We start from the raw sequence: 24,474 nt of genomic DNA, 5'->3' as shown, positions 1-24,474 counted from the left end.
AAGTGACATTTTTATTATAAGTGATTGACTTAATTCAGGCAAACATTGCAGCTGAGGGAAGACTTCATTCCAGTGAGGAACACTTTGGTATGAATAAAATGTTATATTCTTTATTTTTACTTTATGAATTTAATGCATGGTTCCCTTTTGCCCCACTCCCCCACCCTGTATTCAAAATAATAATTTTGTGTAATAAGTTTTCTTCAAGATTAAAGTTTTTATGCTCTCGTATGCTGAGGTATTTCACTGTCTGATACATTTTATTTTAAATGACATTTAAAAACAGAAATCAGTCAGGATTAATCCAGAAAATAGTAACCACAGTGTGTCTTTCAGCAGAGGAAAATTAATTCAGGAACTGGTTGTACAGGTAATTGCTGAGAAGCCTATTGGGGCTATGAGACAGCCAGATATTAATAATACCCAGAGACTCTGATACCAGTAGGGCTTGGGGGAAGGTGAGAAAAGCTGGTGTTGTCAGAGTTTAGAAGCCATAGCTATGTGGGGGAGCTAGAGCCATAGCTGGGGCTTTATGATAGGAGCTGGTATGTCAGAGGGTGTGACTGTGTGGAGGGAACTGGAGTTATGGAAGAGACAAAATTTCTGCCAAGGATGTGTCAGGGAGTGGGGAGAATGGAGGAGAAATACTCTGGCTTCTTCCTCTTTTGCTTTCTATCACTTGTCACTTCCCATTGGCCAAATCTCCCTGGAAACCAAAGGGAAACCAGAGTTTGCCTGTGATACAGAGCAGTACAGGCTTACCTGGGGAATGGGTATGAAAGCCTTTATTATGTTGTTAGTGTATGATATTCATCAATACCCCTGTGCTCCTATGCAGTATTAGCTATTAAGAAGACTTACCTAAACAACAACAAAAACCAGCCAACAGCAAAAAAAAATCCTTTCAGTGGTTTTTTTTTTTTTTTCTTTTCTTCCTCCCTCCCCGACCCCCCACCCTCCCCGACCCCCCACCAACAATGGAAAGAAAGAATTCTTGAAAACCAGTATTATGGTTAGTATTTCGGTTCAGTAAAAACACTTCCCGAGTGGCACTGTTTAGGTAAATAAGCTATGAAGTAGAAAACACTTGGTTCTTGGTATTGTGGTTCTCATAGTTTACTGGGAGAAACTTTATAAAATTTATTTTTAAAAGATTTAGAGAGAGCATGCATGTGTGCAAGTGGCAGGGAGTGGTGGATAGAGAGGGAGAGAGACTCGTGAGCTCCCTGTTGAGTATGGAGCCTGACATGGGGCTCAGTCCCACGGTGCCGAGATCATGACCTGAGCTGAAATCAAGAATCTGTTGCCCAACCGACTGAGCCACTCAGGTGCCCCTAGAAGAAACTTTTAAAAACAGGGATAATTTTAAAATTTCAGTAGGATGTGTGTTAAGTTAGAGAGAGGGGACATATTTTTTGTAGGAACTCAAGGGAGGGGTTGTGAATCTAGTCTCGTATTTTTGGAGTGTTCTCAGCAGTCGGGAAACTTGAGGCTTTAAAGGACTGGTCAGAACTGGTAAAGGGGAGTGGAAGGGAAGCTGCTGGAAGGAGGAGAAGCTTGAGCAAAGGCTCAAAAGCTTGAAAAAACTTAAGGCACATGCAAGAAATTTCAGTTATTGTTGGTGGAACTTCAAGTTTGACTGATAAAATGGGCCTGGGATGCCAGGGAGAGGTCAGGTTATTTTTATTCTCAAGCTGTTAGGGAGCTATTGGAGGGCTAGTGAAGTGGCCTGATAAACTTTGTTGTAGCTGTACTTTTCCCCTTAAGTGTAAAAGGGGGTTCAGGAGGGTGTCATCTAGAGGTGGGAGACCTAAGAGAATATTACACTGGTCTAGGCAATAGAGGAGTAATGGACATACACTCTTCAAAGGTGGCCTTACGTCTCTTAGTCATTCACTTCATCTAAGTTTTGGTACCAAGCTTCTCAATCCATGCTCCATGTTAATATACCCTTTTCTGTTACTTGAAAATTCAAAGTAAATCATATAACTTTTAAAATAAAGAAGTGGATGAAGTGTTGTTTTGTTTTCAGATTATACATATGCCTCTTTGGATACTCTGTTGTTTGTTCTTTTTGAGAATCCCAGAGTCAGAAACAGGAGTAAATCACACACTCTGCTCTCTAGAAGCAGTCCTAGAATACACTAACTAATCTTGCTCTAGTAGGGTTTGGAGTGCTGGAGAAGGGTGCCTTGTTCTAGAGCCAGCTTATTGTTGTTACTGAAGTGTTATGGGTTGCAGCAATTTCCTGTAGAGATTTACTTGAAAAAAATTTCCTGTATTCCCTAATGTAGTTTCCGATATTGAAGAGTGACAGATTTGCAGTGTGACATTTAATTTTAGTAAATATATCTTTTAAAATACCAAAATCCTGCATTTGAATATGATCCATTTTACACATTGATTTTAATGTATACTCTGTAATTCTGATAATGAATGTGAGATAGACGTTATTATTAGTGCTTTTTTTCTTTTTCTTTCTTTCTCTGGTCTGGTTGTCTTTTTCAAACTCTAGTGGGACTGCTACTATATAATAGATGAGCAAGTCAATTCTTGTCACCATGAGGCCTATAATCTAATGGGAGGTGGTCAGTGGACATTAATTCATTATACAAGACCTGAGAAATAAGTAAAAATCCAGACATGGTATTGAGGGAATTAAGAGGAAGAAGATATTTCCTTTATTTTACTGTATGTAAAGCATGTATTTTCCCCCACATTTTAGCATTTCTAAAATTGACAGATGTCTTAAAATTTGATAGCATCTTAAACTTGAGGAAAAGTATATTTTTAGAGAATAATAAAGGCATATAGGTTTTAGAGGACAAGGAATTTAGTTATGTTGGACAAAGTTCTAAGAAAAAGCACCTGGGCAAGAAAGCCATGATATGCTAAAGTAATGGTAAGTGCTTTTGGGAGGCTGACATTTTTTGTGTTCAGGAATGACATAAGAAGAAATGACATTAGGTATGTGGGTTGAATTCACTTTATAAAAAGTTTTGAATATAAAGCTGTGGAGAAGGGGAATTTTATTCTGTAGTGAGTGGGAAGCTATTGATGGGTTTTAGAAGGGGAAGGTATGATACATATTACATTGTGAATTTCTTGTCCTGTATAGCATTATATTCTATACTGGAGAGAAGAGGAATTGAAAGAAAGGAAATTGTGCTGATTTGAAATAATAACTTTATTGAAAGGAAAAGATGTTATGGAGGTAGAATTGACAGAAATTGGTGACTGTGAGGGGTAGGGCAGGTGGTGGTGAGGGAGAGATAGCAGAATTACTAGTATGGGAGAGGAGGAATGTTATCTGAAACAGTATGTGTTGAAGTCAGAAAATGAATTTGCACTTTGTGACTGATGTGACTCCTGTCATTCATGCAGCAAAAAAGAGGGGGTATTTAGGTTTGGAGGTCAGCAGAAAGGTCAGGGCTGATGGCAAACATTTAGTAGATATCACCTAGATGGTGTTATAGTTGAATACATTTCAGAGATTCATGAATAAAGTAAAGGGAACATATTACTGAAGAATTATGAATATATATATATATATATATATATATATATATTTTACTTTTTTTTCTTTTTTGCATTGTGAATATTACCACACATTTAATGAGTAAGTTATACCAATTCTATATAATCTCTTTCAGAGGATAAAAGCAGAAGGAACACTTTCTAAATCATTTTGTGAGACTGACATTACCTTTTTATTTTGATTTAAATTCAATTAATTAACATATAATGTATTCAACTCCAGCAGCCTTTAGTTTGGTTCCTATGATTAAGAGTCTCTTAAGGTTTGTCTCCCTGATTTCCTCTTGTTTTATTTTTCCCTCTCTTCCCATATGCTCCTCTGTTTTGTTTCTTGAATTCCGCATATGAGCGAGAACATATGATGATTGTCTTTCTGTTATTGACTTATTTTGATTGAGTCCTGCATCAGGCTCCCAGCTCAGTGAGGAGTCTGCTTCTTCTTCTGCCCCTCACCCCACTCTCATGCTCTCTCTCTCTCTCTCTCTCTCAAATAAAATCTTAAAAAAAATAATATCCACTAGTTCCGTCCATGTCATTGCAAATGGGAAGATTTCATTTTCTTTGATGGCTGAGTAGTATTCCGTTGTATATATCAACACTGTATGTATGAACCACATCTTTATCCATTTATCTGTTAATGGACAACTGGGCTTTTTCCATAGTTTGGCTGTTGTGGACATTGCTGCTATAACCATTCAGGTGCATGTGCCCCCTCGGATCACTACACTTGTTTCTTTGGGTAAATACCCAGTAGTGCAATTGCTTGGATGTAGGGTAGCTCTATTTTCAACTTTTTGAGGAACCTCCATGCTGTTTTCCAGAGTGGTTGCACCAGCTTGCATTCCCACCAACAGTGTAAGAGGGTTTCTCTTTCTCCACATCCTCGCCAACATCTGTCATTTCCTAACGTGTTAACTTTAGCCATTCTGACCGGTGTGAGGTGGTCTCTCATTGTGGTTTTAATTTGTATTTCCCTGATAACCAAGTAATGTTAAAGCGTTTTTTCATGTGTCTTTTGGCTGTTTGTATGTCTTTTGTTTTTTTTGGTTTTTTTTTTTTTTTTGTTATTTTTTTTTTTGGGAGAAATTTCTGTTCATGTCTTATGCCCATTTCTTGATTGGATTATTTCTTCTTTGGGTGTTGAGTTTGATAAGTTCTTTAATAGACTTTGAATACCAGCCTTTTATCCGATAAGACATTTGCAAATATCTTCTCCCATTCTGTTGGTTGTCTTTTGGTTTTGTCCACTGTTTTCTCTGTTATGCAAAAGCTTTTGATCTTGATGAAGCCCCAATAGTTCATTTTTGCCTTGCTTCCCTTGCCTTTGGAGACCTATCTAGTAAGAAGTAGTTGTGGCCAAGGTCACAGCAGTTGCTGCCTGTGTTCTCTGCTAGGATTTTGATGGATTCATATCTCACAATCAGGTCTTTCATCCATTTTGAGTGTGTTTTTGTGTGTGGTGTAAGAAAATGGTCCAGTTTCATTCTTCTGCATATGGTTGTCCCAATTTTCCCAACACCATTTATTGAAGAGACTTTTTTTTTTCCCATTGGGTATTCTTTCCTGCTTTATCAAAGATTAGTTGACCATAGAGTTGAGGGTCCCTTTGTAGGTCCTCTTTTCTGATCCATTGATCTATGGGTCTGTTTTTGTGCTAGCCCCATACTGTCTTGATGATTACAGCTTTGTAATAAAGCTTGAATCCGGAATTGTGATGTGCCCAGCTTTGGTTTTCTATTCAACATTCCTCTGGCTGTTTAAGGTCTTTTCTGGTCCCTTACAAATTTTAGGATCATTTGTTCCATTTATTTGAAAAAAAGTTCATGGTATTTTGATAGGGATGGCATTGAGTATATAGATTGCTGTAGGTAGCATGCACATTTTAACAATATTTGTTTTTCCAGTCCACAAGCATGGAATATTTTTCCATTTCTTTGTGTCTTCCTCAATTTCTTTCATGCATGTTCTATAGTTTTCTGAGTACAGATCCTTTGCTTCTTTGGTTAGGTCTATTCCTAGGTATATTACAATTTTTGGCACAATTGTAAATGCGACTGACTCCTTAATTTCTCTTCTGTCTCATTGTTAGTGTGTAGAAATACAACTGATTTCTGTGCATTGATTTTATATCCTGCCACTCTGGGGAATTCCTGTATGAGTTATAGCAATTTGGGGGTGTAGTCTTTTGGGCTTTCTGCATAGAGTATCATGTTATTTGGGAAGAGAGTTTGACTTCTTTGCTGATTAGGATGCCTTTTATTTCTATTTGTTGTCTGATTGCTGAGGCTAGGATTTCTAGTACTATGTTGAACAACAGTGGTGATGGTGAACATCCTTGTCATGTTTCTGGCCTTAGGGGAAAAGTTCTCAGTTTTTCCCCAATGAGGATAATTTTCACTATGGGTTTCTCATATATGGCTTTTATGATATTAAGTCATGTTCTTTCTGTCCCTACAATGTGGAGAATTTTTATCAATAAAGGATGCTGTATTTTGTCAAGGATGCTTGTATTTTGTTTTTCCTGCATCAATTGAAAGGATCTTATGGTTCTTGTCCTTTCTTTTATTAATGTGGTATATCACATTTGTGGATGTTGAACCACCTTTGCAGCCCTGCAGTAAATCCCACTTGGTCGTGGTGAATAATCCTCTTCATGTGCTATTGGATCCTATTAGTATCTTGGTGAGAATTTTTACATCCATGTTCATCAGGGATATTAGTCTGTAATGCTTTTCAGTGGGGTCTTTGGTTTTGGTATCAAGATAATGCTGGCCTCAAAGAGTTTGGAACTTTTCCTTGCATTTCTGTTTTTTTGAAACAGCTTCAGAACAATAGGTATTAATGCTTCTTTAAATGTTCGGTAGAATTCTCCTGGGAAGCCATCTGGCCCTGGACTCTCGTTTGTTGAGAGATTTTTGATTACCTCTTCAGTTTCCTTGCTGGCTATGGGTCTGTTCAGGTTTTCTATTTCGTCCTGTTCGTCAGTTTTGGTAGTTTATACATATCTCTAGGAATGCATCCATTTCTTCCAGAGTGTCAAATTTGCTCATGATATGTTCTTATAATGGTATTTTTTTGGTGTTGGTCCTGATCTCTCTTGTTTCAACCATGATTTAATTTATTTAGGTCCTTTTTCTTTTCTTTTTGATAATTCTGGTCAGGGGTTTATCAATCTTACTAATTCTTTCAAAGAACCAGCTCCCAGTTTCATTGATCTGTTCTACTGTTTTTTTTTTGGAGTTACTATTTCATTCATTTGTGCTCTAATTATTAATTCTCTTGATGGGTTTAGGATTTATTTGCTGTTCTTTCTCCAGCTTCTTTAGGTGTAAAGTTAGATTGTGTATTTGAGATCTTCTTTTCTTGAGAAGGGCTTGTATTGCTATATGCTTCCCTCTTAGGTTCACTTCTCCGGCATCCTGCAGGCTTTGAATGTTGTGTTTTCATTTTCATTTGTTTCCATGAATTTTTAAAATTCTTTAATTTCCTGGTTAACCCCTTCATTCTTTTGTAGGGTACTCTTTAGCCTCCATGTATTTGGGTCTTCCCAAATTTCCTCTTGTGATTGAGTTCTAGTTTCAAAGCATTTTGGTCTGAAAATATGCAGGGAATGATCCTAGTCTTTTGGTACTGGTTGAGACCTGATTTGTGTTCCCAATTGTGATCTATTCTGGAGACTGTTCCCTGTGCACTCGAGAAGAATTTGTGTTCTGTTGCTTTAGGATGGAATGCTCTGAATATATCTATAAAGTCCATCTGGTTCAGTATGTCATTCAAAGCCATTGTTTCTTTGTTATCTTCTGCTTAGATGATCTGTCTGTCTTAGTGAGTGAGGTGTTAAAGTCCCTATTATTGTAACATTATTGATGTGTTTCCTTAATTTGTTATTAATTGGTTTATATAATTGGCTGCTTCTACGTTAGTGGTATATATATTTACAATTGTTAGATGATCTTGTTGGAGAGACACTTTAATCATGATATAGTGTCCTTCCTCATCTTTTATTACAGTCTTTGGCTAAAATCTAATTTGTCTGATATAAGGATTGCTGCCCCAGCTTTCTTTTGATGTCCATTAGCATGATAGTTTTCCATCTTCTCACTTTCTATCTGGAGGTGTCTTTGGGTCTAAAATAAGTCTCTTGCAGACAGCATATTGATGGGTCTTTTTTTTTTTTTTAATCTAGTCTGATGCCCTGTGTCTTTTAATTGGAGTATTTAGTCCATTTACATTGAGTAACTATTGAAAGATACAAATTGTGCCATTGTTTACCTGTAAAGTCATTATTTCTGTATATCGTCTCTGTTGCTTTCTGGTCTATGTCACTTTTGTGCTCTCTCTTTGCTTAAAGGATCTCCTTTAATATTTCCTGCAGAGCTGGTTTAGTGATCACAAATTCTTTTAGCTCTTTTTTTGTCCTGGAATCTTTTTATGTCTCCTATTTTCAATGACTTCCTTGCTGGATGAAGTATTCTTGGTTGCATATTTTTCTGATTTAGCACCCTGAATATATCATGCCAGTCCTTTCTGGCCTGCCAGGTCACTGTGGAGAGGTCTGCTGCCCGTCTAATGTTTCTGTCCTTTTTGGTTACAGACCTTATTTCTCTTTGTCTCCGAGATTTGCAAGTTCAGGATTATATATTGTGGTGTTGACCTATTTTTATTGATTTATGTCTTCTGAACTTTTGAATGCTTGTTTCCTTCCCCAGATTAGGGAAGTTCTCAGCTATCAGTTGCTCCAGTGATATACTGGCCCCGACTGCTCTTTCCTCTTCTGGGATCCCAACTATTCTAATATCGTTTTGCTTTTTGGTATCCCTTATCTGTCAAATTCTCCCCCTGTGATCCTGTAGTTGTTTATCTCCTTTTTTCAGCTTCTTTATTCTCCACCATTTTGTCTTCTAAATCACTAATTGTTCTTCTGCCTCATTTATCCTTGCAGTTAGAGCCTCCATTTTTGATTGCATCTCATTAGTAGCCTTCTTGATTTCAACTTGATTAGATTTTTGTTCTTTTATTTCTCCAGGAAGGGATTCTCTAGTGTCTTCTGTGCTTTTTTCAAGCCCAGCTAGTATCATTGTAATCGTTATCTGATCTTTATTTCCAACATATTACTTATATTCATACTGATTAGGTCCCTGGCAGTCAGTACTGTCTCTTTTTCTCTTTTTTGAGGTGAGTTTTTCCATCTTTCAGTCTCTCAAGAGAAGAATAGATGAATGAGAGATGAAAATACTAAAGTGGTGACAGCAACCCCAGAGAAATATACACTAATCAAGTCAGAAGACACCTGAAACTGAGAAAAAAAAAAAAAAAAAGATTGTAATCTGATTGGAACAGAACAGAATAATATACTGAATCTTGTGTGTATATTGCTCTGTTTGTTAGAAAACTAGATCCTAAAGTTGTAAATGAAGAAAAACTTATACATGTACACAAATGCAATGAAGGGATAGAATGTTACTGTAAAAATGAAAATTAAAAGACAACAAACAAAAAATGGAAAAAAAAGGTATAAGAAACAGGTGAAGAGAATGATAATACACTAAATCGTGGGTGTATTTTGGAATGTTAGAAGAAATTGCATCCCAAAATTGTAAAGAAAGAGAAAGTTATGTATATACAATATAACATTAAAGACAATGAAAGGATAGAATGTAACTGTAAAAATGAAAATTAAGACTTTAGAAAGGTTATGAAATTGGTTGAAAAAGGAAAGAAAAAAAACTTAAAATTGAAAAGACTAAAGAATCATGAGGAAAAAAACCATGAATTCTGTGTATTGTTTTCCCCTAACACTGAAGTTTTGTATGTCTGTGTGACTGGGAAACTTATTCTTGGCCAGGATGTTTTTGCGGATCTTCTGGGTGAGGAGTTTGTTGCACTGATTCTCAGATGTCTTTGCCAGGGCCAGTCCTGCACTGCCATGCCTAGAGTTCAGGCTAAGTGGCCCAGGTTGCTTTGTGTGGCTTTTGTTCCCTGAAGGCCTCCCCCTCAGCTTTAGAGGATGAGAATGAAAATGGTGGCCTTCCAGTCTCCAGTCCTAGAGCCGACAGCTCAGGGCCCCACTCCTCAGTACACCCTCAGGGAAAAGCAATCAGTCACTCCTGTTTCCTTGGTGTTAGTCCACATGCCATGCTCCACTGGCCTGTGACTGAGTGTTTTTTTAATCTCAGGCACATGACCATGTTTTGGGTCTTGAAAATCTGCAGGATCCTGCTGTACACACGTGGACTGCTGGTCCCAGGAGAGATGGGGGGTGGTCTCATCCTGGTTCCACTGCCTGCTGGGCTCCTGCTTGGAGAGCCATGCCCCGGTTTGCAGTTTATGGGAACGCTGAGCTATAAGCCCACTCCTGGGTTTGTTGATTACAGCTGGCTTTGCTGCTCTGATGCCTGGGAGCTCTGCTGCACTCACATAACCCTGCTCATCCTGTGACCTCAGGGATCCAGAGACTAGGATTGTCCCACCTAGGATTCTGTCCTCCCTCACTACCTTAGTGCATTTCAGGCAGGGACATCCCTCACCAGAGCAGATGTCTAAAAGTTCCAATTTTGTCCTTTGCTGCTATATCACTTTCTGGTGCTGTGTTACGGAGGCTCCCTCCCCACTGTGGTCTATCTCTCCATATACTGCCCCACCTCTTACCTTGCAGAAAGTGGTTGCTTTTCAATTTGTACAGTTGCAGCTATTTTCTTAGATCTCCTGTTGAGTTTGCAGGTGTTCAGAATGACTTAATAGCTATCTAGCTGTATTCCTGGGACCAGACAAAACTAAGGTCTCCTACTCCTATGCCATCTTAGACTCCTCCCCATTTTTTAAACAGTTTCAACTGCTATAATTCACATGCCAATCAGTCCATTTATTTTAAAGTGTACAATTCAGTGGCTTTGAGATTTCCACAGAGTTGGTCAGGCATCACTACAATTAATTTTTAGAACTTTTCATCATCCCTAAATATGGTTTGTGCTGCTTAGCTATAGGCTTTACCATTTCTGCAAAAAGGCTATTGGGATTTTGATAGAATCTGTAGATTACTTTGAGTAGTATTTATATCTTAAGAATATTAAGTTTTCCTACTCATAAACTTAGAATATCTTTCCATTTATTTAGGTCAACTTTAATTTCTTTCAGCAGTCTTCTGTAATTTTTAGTGTATAAGTCTTTCATTTCCTTGGGTAAATTTATTTCTGGTTGTTTCATTCTTTTTGATGCTATTATAGATGGAATAACTTTCTAAATTTTCTTTTTTACGGCGTTCATTGCAGATACACAACTGATTTTGTGTTGAAATTGTACTCTGCAACTTTGCAGAAATTGTTTATTTGGTCTGCTGGCTTTCTTGTGGATTCTTTTGGAATTCCGTTTTATATATAGGATCATTTCACTTGTGAATAGAGATAGTTTTACTTCTTCTCTCCAAATTTGGATGCCTTTTACTTTTTAAAATTTCATTGTCTAACTGCTCTGGCTAGAATTTCCAGTAGATTTTTGAATTGCAGTAGTAAATATGGGCATCCTAGTTTTTTTCATGATCTTAGAAGTAAAGATTTCAATCTTTCACCATAAGTATGATGTTACCCTTGGAGTTTTCATAAGTGCCTTTTATCCTGTTGAGGGGAGTTTCCTTAATTCCTGGTTTTCTAAGTGTTTTTATAACGAAAGGGTGGTTTGAATATTAAGTGCATTTTCTGCCTCAGTTGTTAGGATCATGTGCTTTCCCCTCTGCTTCATTCTATTAATGTGTATCACAATGACTAATTTTGTTGTGTTGAATCATCCTTGAATTCCTGGGATAAATTCCACTTGGTCATGATGTAAGTCCTTTTAATATTCTGTTGGATTTGGCTTGTTAGATCTTAGTTGGACATTTTTTTTTTAAGACTTTTTTTATTTGGCTGACAGAGATCACAAGTAGGCAGAGAGGCAGGCAGAGAGAGCGGGGGTGGGGTGGGGGGGAGCAGGCTGAGCGGAGAGCCCAATGCGGGTCTTGATCCCAGGACCCTAAGATCATGACCTGAGCCAAAGGCAGAGGCTTAATCCACTGAGCCACCCAGGCGCTCCTAATTGGACATTTCTGACTTATATTCAGAGTATAATGATCTGTAGTTTTCTTTTCATGTGAAGCCTTAGTTTCTCTTTGGTATCAGGGTAATGCTGGGTGCTTAGAATGAGTTGGGAGGTTTTCCCTTTTCTTTCATTATTTTTAAGAGTTTGAAAATAATTGGTATTAATTCCTTAAATATTTGATATAATTCACCGGTGAAGCCATCTGGTCCTGGACTTCTTTATTGGTAGGTCTTTGATTACTGATTCCATCTCTAGTGGCTTAGGTCATTTGAGGTTTTTCTTTTTCTTCTTGAGTCAGTTTATGTAATTTGTGTGTTTCTAGACATTGGTCCATTTCTCTGGGTTATCTAATATGTTGGCATAAAATTGTTCATATTATTTACTTCTCTAAGGTCTATAGTAATGTTTCTACTCTCATCTGTGATTTTTGTTATTTGTGTCTTTTCTTTTATAGCTAAAGATTTGTCGGTTTCATTGATCTCAAAGAACAGCTTTTGGTGTTGACTCTTTTGTGTTTCTTTATTTTACTTCTGATCTTTATTATTTCCTTCCTTCTGAAAGCTTTGTGTTTAGTTTGCTTTTCCTTTTCTCAGTCCTCAAGTTAGGTTACTGGTTTGAGCTCTTTCTTCTTAATATAGGTATTTACAATTATAACACCCATCTGAGCATGATTTTACTGTTTCCTTTAAGTTTTGATATGTTGTGTTTGTTTTCATTCATCTCTAATTTCTGATTTCTCTTGTGATTTCTTCTTTACCAATTGGTTGTTTAGGACTGTATTAGTTCCCATGTATTTGTGAAATTTCCTTCCGTAGTTTATGTCTAGTTTTATTACATTGTGGTCAGAAAAAAGATAATTTGTATAATTTCAGTGTTTTGAAATTATTGAGACTTGTTTTATGGTGTAACATATGGTCTTTCCTGAAGAATGTTCCATATGCACAAGGGATGAATATACTCTGCTTTCTGTAGAGTGTTCTATATATAGCCTATTAGGTCTAGTTGGTTTATAGTGTTGTTTATGTCCTCTATTTTCTTATTGATCTTCTTGCCAGATGTTTTATCTGTTAGGAGAAGTAGAAGATTGAAATCTCCAACTATTTATGTGGAACTGTTTATTCTTCAGTTCCGCTGGACGTTTTTTGTTTACTTTTTACAATAATTACAGAAAAGGAGCACTTGCCTCTGCGATTTTGTTATGTGTTTCCTGTATATCTTACTCCTTTTTTGCCCCTCCATTACTGTTCTTATTTGTGCATTTAATTGATATTTGTAGTGAATCATTTTGATTCCCTCCTCATTTCCTTTTGTATATATTTTTAGATATTTCTTTGTGGTTACCATGAAGATGACTACTAATATTCTGAATTTATTACAGTCTAGGTCAAATTGGTACCAGCTTACCTGTAATGCATACAAATCTCTGTGCCTATGACACCTCTGTTCTCTCATCCTTTTTAAGAGTTTTTAAGAGTTTTAAGAGTTTTTGTCTCTGGTTATGTCTTTATACATTGTATGCCAGTACCACAGATTAATAATTTTAAAAAATGTATTTTTCTTTTAAATCTTGTAGGGAATAAAAAATGAGGCTACCAGTAAAAAGTACAATAATAGTGGCCTTTTATTTGCCCATGTGTTTACCTTCTTTGGAAGTCTTTATTCATATGGCAATGAGTTATTTTGTAGTGCTTTTCATTTAGACTAAAGGATTCCCTTTAGCATTATTTGTAGTATGGGTCTAGTGGTAATGAACTATGTTAACTTTTTTTTTTAAGTGGGCTCCATACCCAGCGTGGAGCCCAGAGTGGGGCTTGAATTTATGACCCTGAGATTGAGACCTGAGCTGATATCAGGAATTAGATGCTTAACTGACTGAGCCACCGAAGTGCCCCATCTGGGGATATCTTAATTTCTGTCTCATATTTGAAGGATGGTTTTGCCATATACAAAATTCTTGGTTGACAGTTGTATTAGGCCGGGTTTTCCAGAAAAAGAGAATCAATAGGGTGTGTGTGTGTGTGTGTGTGTGTGTGTGTGCACACACGCGTGCACATGTGTGTGCATGCACGCATTTACTTAAACATTTGTTATAAGGAATTGGCTCAGGTGATTTTGAAGGCTGAGATGTCCCACGATCTGCAGTCGTAAGATGGAGACCCAAGAAAGCCAGTGGTGGTGTTCTAGTCAGAGTCTGAAGGCCTGAGAACCAGGATTGCTGATGGGTTGTTTTAGTCCGAAAGTTGGTAGGCTCCAGATCTAAGCAGAACCAGTGTTTCAGTTCAACTCCAAAGGAAGGAAAGGACTATAGATCCAGCTCAATGCAGTTAATCACGGGAGTTCATTTTTACTCAGTCTTTTTGGTCTTTGATTATCTGGATGAGGCATACCTACCTTGTGGAGGGCAATCTGCTTTACTCAGTCTACCAATTCAGATGTTAACCTCAGCCAGAAACACCTACACAGACATATCTTAAATAATGTTTGATCAAATGTCTGGTGACTCTGTGGTTCAGTCAAGTTGACACATAAAATGAACCATCTCAAGGTTTCTTCTTAGAGTACAAATTTGTTATCGTACAGCCTTCTGTCCTCCTTGGTTTCTGATGAGAAATCAGCTGTTAACCTTATTGAAGCCTCCCTGTACTTGATGAGTCACTTCTGTTGGGCTGCTTTCACGATTCTGTCTTTGGGCTTCATTAGTTTTATTAGAATGGGTCTCTGAATTTATCCTACCTAGCGGTCAACCTTAGATTTGTAGATTCATCAATTTTCATCTAATTTGGGAAGATTTTTCACCTCTTTAAACAGTCTGTTCCTTTCCTTTTCCTCCCTTTGGGACTCTCATATTGTCTGTTGGTCAGCTTGATGTCTCAGGTCTCTTAGGTTCTGTTCACTTTTCTTCATTCTGTTCTCTCCTTCTCAGATTCAGCAATTACAAATATCCTACATTCAGATTCATTGATTCTTCTTCTGCTTGCTGAAATTGCTCTTGAGTCAGCCTAGTGATTTTATTTTATTTTTTTTCCATTGTAGTTATGCTTTCAATTTCAGCATTTCTCTTTGGTTCCTTTCTATAATTTCTCTCTTTATCAATACTCTAATTTTGCTTATACATTGATTCTATGAATTGTTTTTGTTGTTTTTCTTGTTTTCTTTAAGCTTTTTGAGCATATTTAAGACTGTTGTTTTAAAGCCTGTGTCTAGTAAGTATGATGTCTGGATTTCCTCAAGGATAGTCTTATCAATTCTCTATTGGATGGGTCATTCTTTCATGTTTCTTCCTATGCCTTGTGATTTTTGTTGTTGTTGATAACTGGGTATATGGATATCATAATGTTGTAACTCTGTAAATCAGTAGTCTCCATTTTCCTCAAGGTTTTGTGTCTTTTTTGTTTGTTAAAGGCTCTAGTAGTCCATTTTGTTGAGTGATTTTTTTTTCCAAGTCTTTTTTTTTTGCAAAGACTTTATTCCTTGTCATTTGGGGTCAGATAATTCTCTCGATTTAGTTTGTGTTCATCCAAATTTTGACAGACTGCTTTGAGTGCCAGAAACTAAAACAAAAACCAAAAAGTTCTAAACAAATGTAAGCATACCTTTCCTGGGGTTTGTAGATTGACTGTCAGGGCAGTCCTTCACTTAGGCAGATTTGCACTGAGCCCGGTGGTCATTCCAAGGTGGAAGCTTAGAGATCTCTCAGGTCTTTCCTTCCCTTCCATTATCTTCCCTTCCATTTATTTATTTATTTATTTAGGACAGGGCAAGTGAGCACAAGTAGGAGGGAGGGGCAGAGGGAGAAGCCGACTCCTTGCTGAGCAGCAGCCTGATGTGGGACTGAGCAGCAGTCCCCTTCTGGGACTCTGGAATTGTGATCTCAGGTCTTTTCTCAGCATACTTATTGTTGTGGGTGTACGTGTTGTCTTCATAGTTCCATCTGTACTCTTAATTTGTCAAAGAAACACTCCCCAGCTTTTTCTCCTGTGTCTTAGGTAATTTATTGTATGTTTAGATAGTAATCTTTTGTTCCAGGCATTTTTAAGTTGTCAGTTCTGCTTGCTATGTTTTCAAATGACTACTGGCTTTTTGGCTTGAGCTCTGAGTTAGGTGAAACAGACATGAGTATCTTGCATCAGTCCTTCAGGTAGTACCCAGACAGGTGAGAATAGATATTCACATGAATTTGTGAATAAAATCTGTTCTGCTGTCTCTGGGAACAGGGTTCCATACTAGGAACATAGATTAAAGTTGCTGCTGTGCCAGGTTTTAAAATTGTCTTTTTCTTGATTTGTCACTTGCTTGGTCGTAAATCTTTATCTGTTTTCCCTAGTTTTAACAACTTGGTTCTGATAGTTAGTGCTTGTTTTTTGACATTTCTGTCAGGTGAGAGTACTTGAAGTTCCCTACCTTGTCATTTTGCTGACTTTGTTTTTCATTGTGGTTTTGATTTGTAATTTTCTGATGACTAATGATGTGCATCTTTTTAGGTGTTTATTGGGCATTTATATATATTCTCTGGAGATTTGTTTATTTAGATCTTTTGCCTGTTTTTAATTGGGTTGTCTTTCTGTTACTGAATTTTGAGATTCTTTTATTTTTTTTTAAGATTTTATTTATTTATTTATTTGACAGACAAAGATCACAAGTAGACAGAAAAAACAGGCAGAGAGAGAGAGAGGAGGAAGCAGTCTCCCCGCTGCGGAGAGAGCCCGATGTGGGGCTTGATCCCAGGAACCTGGGATCATGACCTGAGCCGAAGGCAGAGGCTTTAACCCACTGAGCCACCCAGGCGCCCTGAATTTTGAGATTCTTTATATATTTTGAATACAAATCACTTATTAGATAAATGACTTAGAAACATTTTATTTTATTCAGTGGGTTGTCTTTTCACTTTGTTGAAGTGTTGAGCTGTACACTGAAGCACAAAAGTTTTAAATTTTTAGTGATATTTAGTGATATTTATTTTTCCTTTTGTTACTTGTACTTTTGGTGTCATAGCTCCAAACTGTACTTAAGGGGCAGGTGGAGAAAAACAAGAGAGTAAACTACTGGTATCTGCTATTAGAATGACCATTGGGTATGTGCATGTTTTGACTTTTGAATGCTCATTGTAGGTGTCAGTTGTGTGGAATTATGGTTAGGTTTCTCCTAGTTATAATCCATTTTACCTGTCATTATTTTCCCTTGGTCGTTGTAGATGTTTTCTGTTACATCTGTCCATCATAGGCCCTTGTCTGAGAATTGATGCTTCTGCTTCAAGGGTAGCCCTCTAAAGCTTTATAGTGTTTGTAAAGTAAGACCATCATATTCCTAGTACATATAGCTGTTGGGAACATAGGTAGACCCCTGTGCTAACCTGGGCTAAGCAGTTTTTCAGCAATTTAGAATTGTTGGAAAGAAAAGATCCAAGTTAGATTCTATTGGGTTCTTCTTCTAGACAATTGTGCATTACTGAGGCATGGACAACCATGGTTAGCCTATGATCATAGAGAAACAATGGAGGGGACTGGTGTGCAGAGAGCAAAATGAAGCCTGCTTTCAGAGAAAAACTGTCATCTTTGAGAGGCAGTTTAGTTCCAGAGGTTAGAATAGATTTAATTCTTGGCAGCTTTGTAGTACCTGATTTCCAACTCCCACTGTAATTTCTACTTGTCAGTTCTGTGAGATACCTTTATTTCTTTTTAATATAAGTTCTCATTTTGGGCTAAGTACCTTTGTATATGTTTTTGTTATTGCCACCCAGAAAACTTTGTCTAAGAGAGTGGCATGTTGAGATGAAAATATCCACTGAGTAAACAGAAGGGAGTGAGGAGACCATTTCCTGTGAGATGTTGATATAATATTTTAACTTGTAATGCTGGGCAGTAACACAATGGTGATGATTATTTTTTTTTTTAAGATTTTATTTATTTATTTGACAGAGAGATCACAAGTAGACAGAGAGGCAGGCAGAGAGAGAGGAGGGAGCAGGCTCCCTGCTAAGCAGAGAGCCTGATGCGGGACTTGATCCCAGGGCCCTGAGATCATGACCCCAGCCGAAGGCAGCGGCTTAACCCACTGAGCCACCCAGGTGCCTGTGATGATTATTTTTAATGTGGATTTGAGTGCTTACCTGTGATTTAAATTTAATTAGGCATCTGTTTTATATTGCTTATGTTCTTTGGTGTACTGGCTTTCTAATTTAAACAATTTTTCTTTGAAAATAATAGAGTGAAAATAATTTAGTATTATCTGTAAGATCGAACATATATGTAACCTGTCACACAATTTCCCTTCTAGTTTGTAAGTCATGTTCTTGTATGTGTGCACCAGGGTACGTGCTCAAGAATGATTTATTAGATGCATTATTTGTAGTAGTGTAAACTTAGAAATACTCAAATATACAGCAGTAGGAGAAAGGATGAAGTTGTGTGTACATTAACATGTTCATACAGTCATATATTGAAGTGTTATAGAGTAGTGCAAATGAATGACCTATAACCACATATACTCACACTGATTATCATAGAAACATACAATATTTAGTGAAAACTAGTGTGTCTTCTCTGAAAAAACACATATCCAGGCTTACCTTGGAAATATTGCTTATTTGGTTCCTGATCTCTTTAATAAGTAAATATTGCAAGAAAACAAGTCAGATGAATATTTTTGGTTTCTCAGTGCATATAGTAAAAGTTTATACTGTTGGTGGCAACGCAAGTTGGTGCAGCCACTTTGGAAAATAGTGGAGATTCCTCAAAAAATTAAAAATAGAGCTACCCTATGACCTGTCAATTGCACTGCTGGGTATTTACCCCAAAGATACGGATGTAGTGAAAAGAAAGGCCACATGTACTCCAATGTTCATAGCAGCAATGTCCACAATAGCCAAACTCTGGAAAAGCCCAGATGCCCTTCAACAGATGAATGGATAAAGAGTATGTAGTCCATAAACGCAATGGAATATTACTCAGCCATCAGAAAGGATGAATACCCAACTTTTGCATCAACATGTATGGGACTGGAGGAGATTATGCTGAGTAAAATAAGTCAAGTAGAGAAAGTCAAATATATGGTTTCACTTACCATAGGGGACATAAGGGATAACATGGAGGACATTAGGAGAAGGAAAAGAAAAGTGAAGTGGGGGAATTGGAGGGGGAGATGAACTTCAAAACAAGTTCAATTGCAAGAATTACTAAAGTGTGAGACAAACACAAGGTGAGCAGCTGTTGGGAAAATGGAGTTGATAAACTTGCTTGACACAGGGTTGGTACAAACCTTCATTTTGTTTAAAAAAAAAAAAGGCAGTATCTGTGAAGTGCAATAAAGTGAAGCACAATAAAATAAGCTATGCCTTGTAGTATGATTCTTATTTTAATGGGGGAACTTCAAAACAAGTTAAAAACTAAACATAGTATTTATTTATACAAAAAACAGGGTAAAATGTTAAGGAAAAGTGAAAGTATGATCAAGAAAACAATTAGGATAGTAATTTCCTATATGGGATGTGGGGCAGGTTAGAATTGGGGATGAAGACACCAGGAACTTAATAATGTTCATATTATACTTTTTAGGAAAGAGATGAGTTGATCATAGTTATTTATAGATATATTTATTCTCTACACATATCGAATACCTCCTTAAACAAAGCTAAAAACTTATAAATATGTTTGGTATAAAAAATAATATATATATTTTTTACAAAAATAACCATCCTAGAAACAAACTCAGCATTTCTAAAACTTGAAATAATCACAGTCTTTTAAAATCAAGTGTTCTTGGGGTGCCTGCATGGCTCACTAAGTTGAGTGATAGACCCTTGGTTTCAGCTCAGGTTGTGATCTCAGAGTCGTGAGATCTTGCCCTGCCTTGGACTCTGTGCTTAGTGCAGAGTCTCCTTGGGACTCTCTCCCCCTCCCCTTCCCTCTGTCTGTCTGCCTTGCTCACACACATTCTCATGCTTTTTCTCAAATAAAGAAATCTTTAAAAAGAAATCAAGTGTTCTCTCCACACTTTGCTCTTTATTTGCCTCATACCACCTTCTCAGCCTCCCAAGTCTTAAGGGTTACTTTTGACTTCTTTATCTTCAGATTAATTTATTGACGTAACTTACAGGTATCTACGTGCTACAGATACTGTAATAAGCAAAACTTATGAGCATTTTCCTAAAATAAATGAAGCAGTCTTTATCTTTTCCTCTCTTCTAACATGAGGTAATTCAATAGGTTCTTTCCATTCCTATCAATACGCCTAGGTGAATCTGTGTTTTCTGTTTAGAGTCCCTGAATTTCAAGTCCTTACATGCCTGTACTGTTTCCTGACTGGCTTTCCTATCTGTATTCTTCCCTCTTTTTAGTTCATTCTTCTTCGTCTTCGTCGTCTTTGTTATCGTCTTCTTCGTCTTCTCCTCCTCCTCCTTCTTCCTTCTTCTTTTTAAAGATTTATTTAATTATTGGAGAGAGAGCACGTGAGCGAGCTTGCAGGAGTGCCAGAGGGAAAGAGCAGAGGGAGAGTGAATCTAAGCAGACTCCCTGCTGAGTGCAGAGCCCATCAAGAGGGCAGATCCCATGACCCTGAGATCATATCCCAAGCCAGAAACAAAAGACACCCAACCGACTGAGCCACCCAGGCATCCCTTAGTTCATTCTTCTTACTGATACAGGATTCATCTTCCTAAAGCATTTATTGATCATTTTTACACATTTCCTCAGAAACCTGGGGTAATAGAATGTTGAGGTACATTTTCTTTAGGCAGGGTACGAGTCTTCTACAAACTGTTTTTTACCAGGGGTTCATACTCCTATTTAGGGGCAGGAGGTTAGTGGGGAGAAACACAGGTACCTCTCTTACTGGCTGCTTCACCTTAAGACATTGGGGGGAGAGGTGTGGAGGTAGCCTGCCTGATACTCTTACTCTTTGTGCTGCTGATAGCCTTCAGACTTCCTCTAGCTTCAAATAACATAGCTTTTTTGTATTTGGGATTCTCAGGGAAACGCCTGTATTTTGCAGCAAATGTGGTAGTTTTTTTGTTGTTGTTTGTACTTCAGTTAAGATTTTGTTTTCTGTATTTCTGGTATTCCTCTTAGTTTCTGGTCTACCTTCTGGTTTTTTAGTCTGGTCAGCACTGGAATCATTGTCAGTAGAGTCAACATTTCATTGTGCCACTGTCTTAGACAAGGTTCTTGTGGTGCCAGTAACAGAAATTCGTACAAGACTGCTTAGCCCAAAGTAGAATTTATATCAAAAAACAACAAAAGCATTTCATAGAACTGATGAGCGGGAATTGCAATTGATCTTTACAGGAAGTTGGAAATCAGGGACCATGTATTTGAGATCTAATTTCTGTAGATTTGGTATGAGATAGGGAGGCTACAGTGTGAGTTGAGTCCACTATCTTGATTCAGTCTGATTACCAGTTTTAAAATTAGTTTGCTGAGTAGATTCCTTTATATATAGGAAGTTTAGTAGAAGATATTTCCATCATGGAAGTCCAGTTGCATATCTTTAGCCTACTTTTATATGTAGATGTGACCAATTTATAAGTGTTAGAGGAGGAACCTTCTACAGGTGGGGACATCAGTTGAAACAAAATACTCTAAAGTATGCTATTTGAAACTCCTTAGGATATTGAAAGTTTTATGAAATGTGGACCAAAGATCATAGTTTTGAAGCTTCTAGAAAAAATAAGTTTTATGAAGTTAGAGTTAATTCAGTATACTAATACTAATCAATGTCAAGAAAAATTTACTTAGCAAAAAAAAGGAAAGTAACATGAGAAGGGTATAATGTAAGTCAATTTCTCCATTTACAGTTAGGGTTTTTATAATTTCTTGGAAGTAGCACACATGTACCTTTTTTCTTGAGTTGCAGTGGCAGTCTCCTTTTGGAAAGTTAATGATTTTGCTGGAAATATTTTAATTGGTATGTTATCAAGTTCTGGCAAGGATATTTGGAAATCAGAGGTATTATATGCTGATGGTAATATAAATTGATAAAGCTGTTTGGAGAACAGTTGCGCAGTATTCAGTAAAGTAGAAAATATACATGTATATACTTTCATGTATGCCTTAGAACAATGTTCTCAACCAGGGCGTTGTTACCTCTCAAGGGACTTTTGGTAATGCCTGTAGACCTTTTTGGTTGTCACATCTGTGGAGGCATCTAGTGGGTAGAGATCAAGGATGATGCTAAAATGTCCTACATTTTAGGACAGTCTACAAGGTAGACTCCCACAACAGAGGATTATTCAATCCAAGATGCCTGTAGTGCTGAGGTTGAGAAACCTTACTTTAGAGAATAAAGTTCACATGTTTTTATATTGTGAACATAGAGGTTTGCTTAAGGTTGTTCCTTAAAGCATTGTAATAGTACAAAATTAGAAACAATCTAAGTGTCCATTAGTGGACGATTGGATAAATAAGATGTGGTCTGCATATGTGATTCAGTACTTCATAATAGGAAGCTTCATATTAGGGTACTATTCATAATAGTATTCCCATTATAAAGTAATAGGAAGTACTGAATAACATACTGTTGAAAGGAATGAAGTAGAGGCTCCTGGGTGGCTCAGTTGGTTAAGTGTCTGCCTTTGGCCCAGGTCGTGATCCTCGGGTCCTGGGATGGAGCTCCTTGGCTGACTCCCAGCTCAGCAGGGAGTTTGCTTCTTTCTCTCCCACTGCCCCTCCCCCCAACTTGTTTTCTCTCTCTCCCAAATAAGTACAATCTATTTAAAAAAAGGAATGAAGTATATCTATATTAGTAGATCACAAAGATAATGTTGAATGAAAAAGCAAGTTTTTTTATACCATTTATGAAAATTGAAAAAATACACAAAACATGACTCTTTCTGCAATATGTAAATAAAAATTGTAGAAAATGTAAAAGTACATGCCAGTTTCATGACAGTGGTTGCTAATAATGAGGTGAAAAGAAGGAAATGGCACTAGGAATGATGAATAGTGGACTTTAACTTTATCTCCACTTAATTCTTTTGTAAATATGCATAAAGTGAAACAAAGGTTCATATTTATGGACTTTGAATTCACAATGTGAGTGTCATTTGTTATAAATTCTGGTTGGGAAATGTAGATATTTGTAATATTATTATTATTTTTTTTTTTTTATAGTTCCAAAATTTCTCCAAAAAAAAAAAACTTACCTAATGAATTCCATTTACACCTTTATCTACGTTTGGGTTTCATGGCACTTAGTATAGCATGCTTTTTCTTTTTTCAGTTCTTTCTGCTCAAGAAGTTAACTTGGTTTCTTATGGAGAGAAGTATAACTATTTTAAGGTATTCATTGTTTATTTTATTTATGTTTATAGTTGTGGAGAAGCTATATTAACAGCCATTAACCAGTAAGTTTGTGCTTACTTCACAGAAGTAAAAGCCATCAAAAAGAACTCCCAACAACTGTTTATTTTTGTGTATTAGAATATATAGAAATAACTGGGCTTTCGGGAGAAACATGAACTATTTCTTCTATTTGGACATTTTGTTGCATTGATTTCTTTTTATTGTAAAACTATTTGATTATAATGGTTTAATCTTTTCAGTAAATATTCAGTAAATTAAATGTATCTAAGTGATTCTAGGAACTTTACCCAAAAAATGTACTTTAAAATCTGAACTCACATTTTCTGAATAACTGTGAAAATTTTTATAAATGTTATTAAAGAGAGAAGATGGATATAATGTCCAATATATATATTTTGGAACATAAAGATCAATTTTTATATGTGATAAAGTATATTCATAGTAAATGAAGTGGAGTTAGTGCATGACCTATAATTTTTTCCTTAAAGTGATATCGTGTCTCAAATACAATGTAATTAAAAGTTATAATAACTATTCATGATACCTTTGAATTTAAATTATGTCAAATTAAATAACTTAGATTAAAATTGCATTTATAATTATATGGAAGTTTATAATTTTTAAACAAAAAGCATTTACCAAAAATTATCCCAAAGTTTAGAAAACTCACTAATTTAAATTTAAAAACTTAAAATAACCTTTAGTTAATGATTTTTATTTACTTTTCTTAGAACTTAAATGCAAAAATAATAACCCATATTTCCTTACATGTAAATGGCAATCCATCAAAAGGTGACTGAAAATTAATGACTTTATTTTAAAAGATACAGTTCTTAAAATTTTAGATTAGCTATAATTTTTTTGTTAAAGGATTTAATACAAATGAGAAGAATGGCTTAATTATAAAATTCATAAAGATAATTTAAATTCAGAATATTTAATTTAAGATAATTTATGCTCAAATGTATAATTATGAATAGTTATGACTCCTAACTATATAGAATTTGAAATAGGTCCTATAACCTTTTTAGATAATTTTCATAATTAGGTGAGAACAAGGCATGAACTATCTCCCATTTGATTTTCTTGCTAATATTTGCAATTTAATACTAGAGTTATTCCTTAATTGCTGAAAAGGAGTCATCTATAACATGGTTACTAATTATTTTTCTGTAATACAATATGTAATTTTAAAGATTTTATTCAAGAAATGAGTTGGTTAAAAACTTGTAACAGAACAGCTTATTAATGCTGTATATGTAAAGGTAGAGTTAATTCTTTGGTGGATTTAGTGTTTATGAAAAGAATAGCTGATTAAACCTAGGAATTTATTAGAATTAACTTTCCTTCATGTGTAAATATCTGTACTCCTCCAATAAAGGCATGAGGTTCTGGTTTGAGCAAAAAGGTGAGACCTTTAACTGTGCCCTTTTTAGTGTTGGCTGTGTGAGGAAGTAGTACAAACATTGTGCATTCTTTTCGAGATGAATTTTAGGGAGATAATATGGAATGGGAGAGAATTAGCACAGTTATTTTAAAATAATACCCACTGCTGAAGAAAATTAATGATTGC

The 24,474-nt window shown here is 36.4% G+C and overlaps 1 protein-coding gene across 2 annotated transcripts in view; it reads left to right on the top strand.

Moving 5' to 3' along the window:
- Positions 1–24,474, top strand: part of TBC1D5 (TBC1 domain family member 5) — a 536,635-nt gene that overhangs the window by 16,941 nt on the left and 495,220 nt on the right. The window contains exon 2 of one of the 2 annotated variants that reach the window (XM_032860919.1): positions 22,819–22,877. The exons of the other annotated variant lie outside the window; for it this stretch is intronic. The gene's annotated coding sequence lies outside the window, so the exon portion shown is untranslated. The remainder of the gene's footprint in view (positions 1–22,818; positions 22,878–24,474) is intronic. 2 annotated transcript variants of the gene reach the window in all.

This window comes from Lontra canadensis, unplaced genomic scaffold (assembly GCF_010015895.1).
Source record: "Lontra canadensis isolate GAN:19392208 unplaced genomic scaffold, GSC_riverotter_1.0 scaffold20, whole genome shotgun sequence".
In the NCBI taxonomy this organism is placed as follows: domain Eukaryota; kingdom Metazoa; phylum Chordata; class Mammalia; order Carnivora; family Mustelidae; genus Lontra; species Lontra canadensis.
Note: the sequence above shows the minus strand (reverse complement) of the source record. Positions and strands in the feature narration are given on the sequence as shown.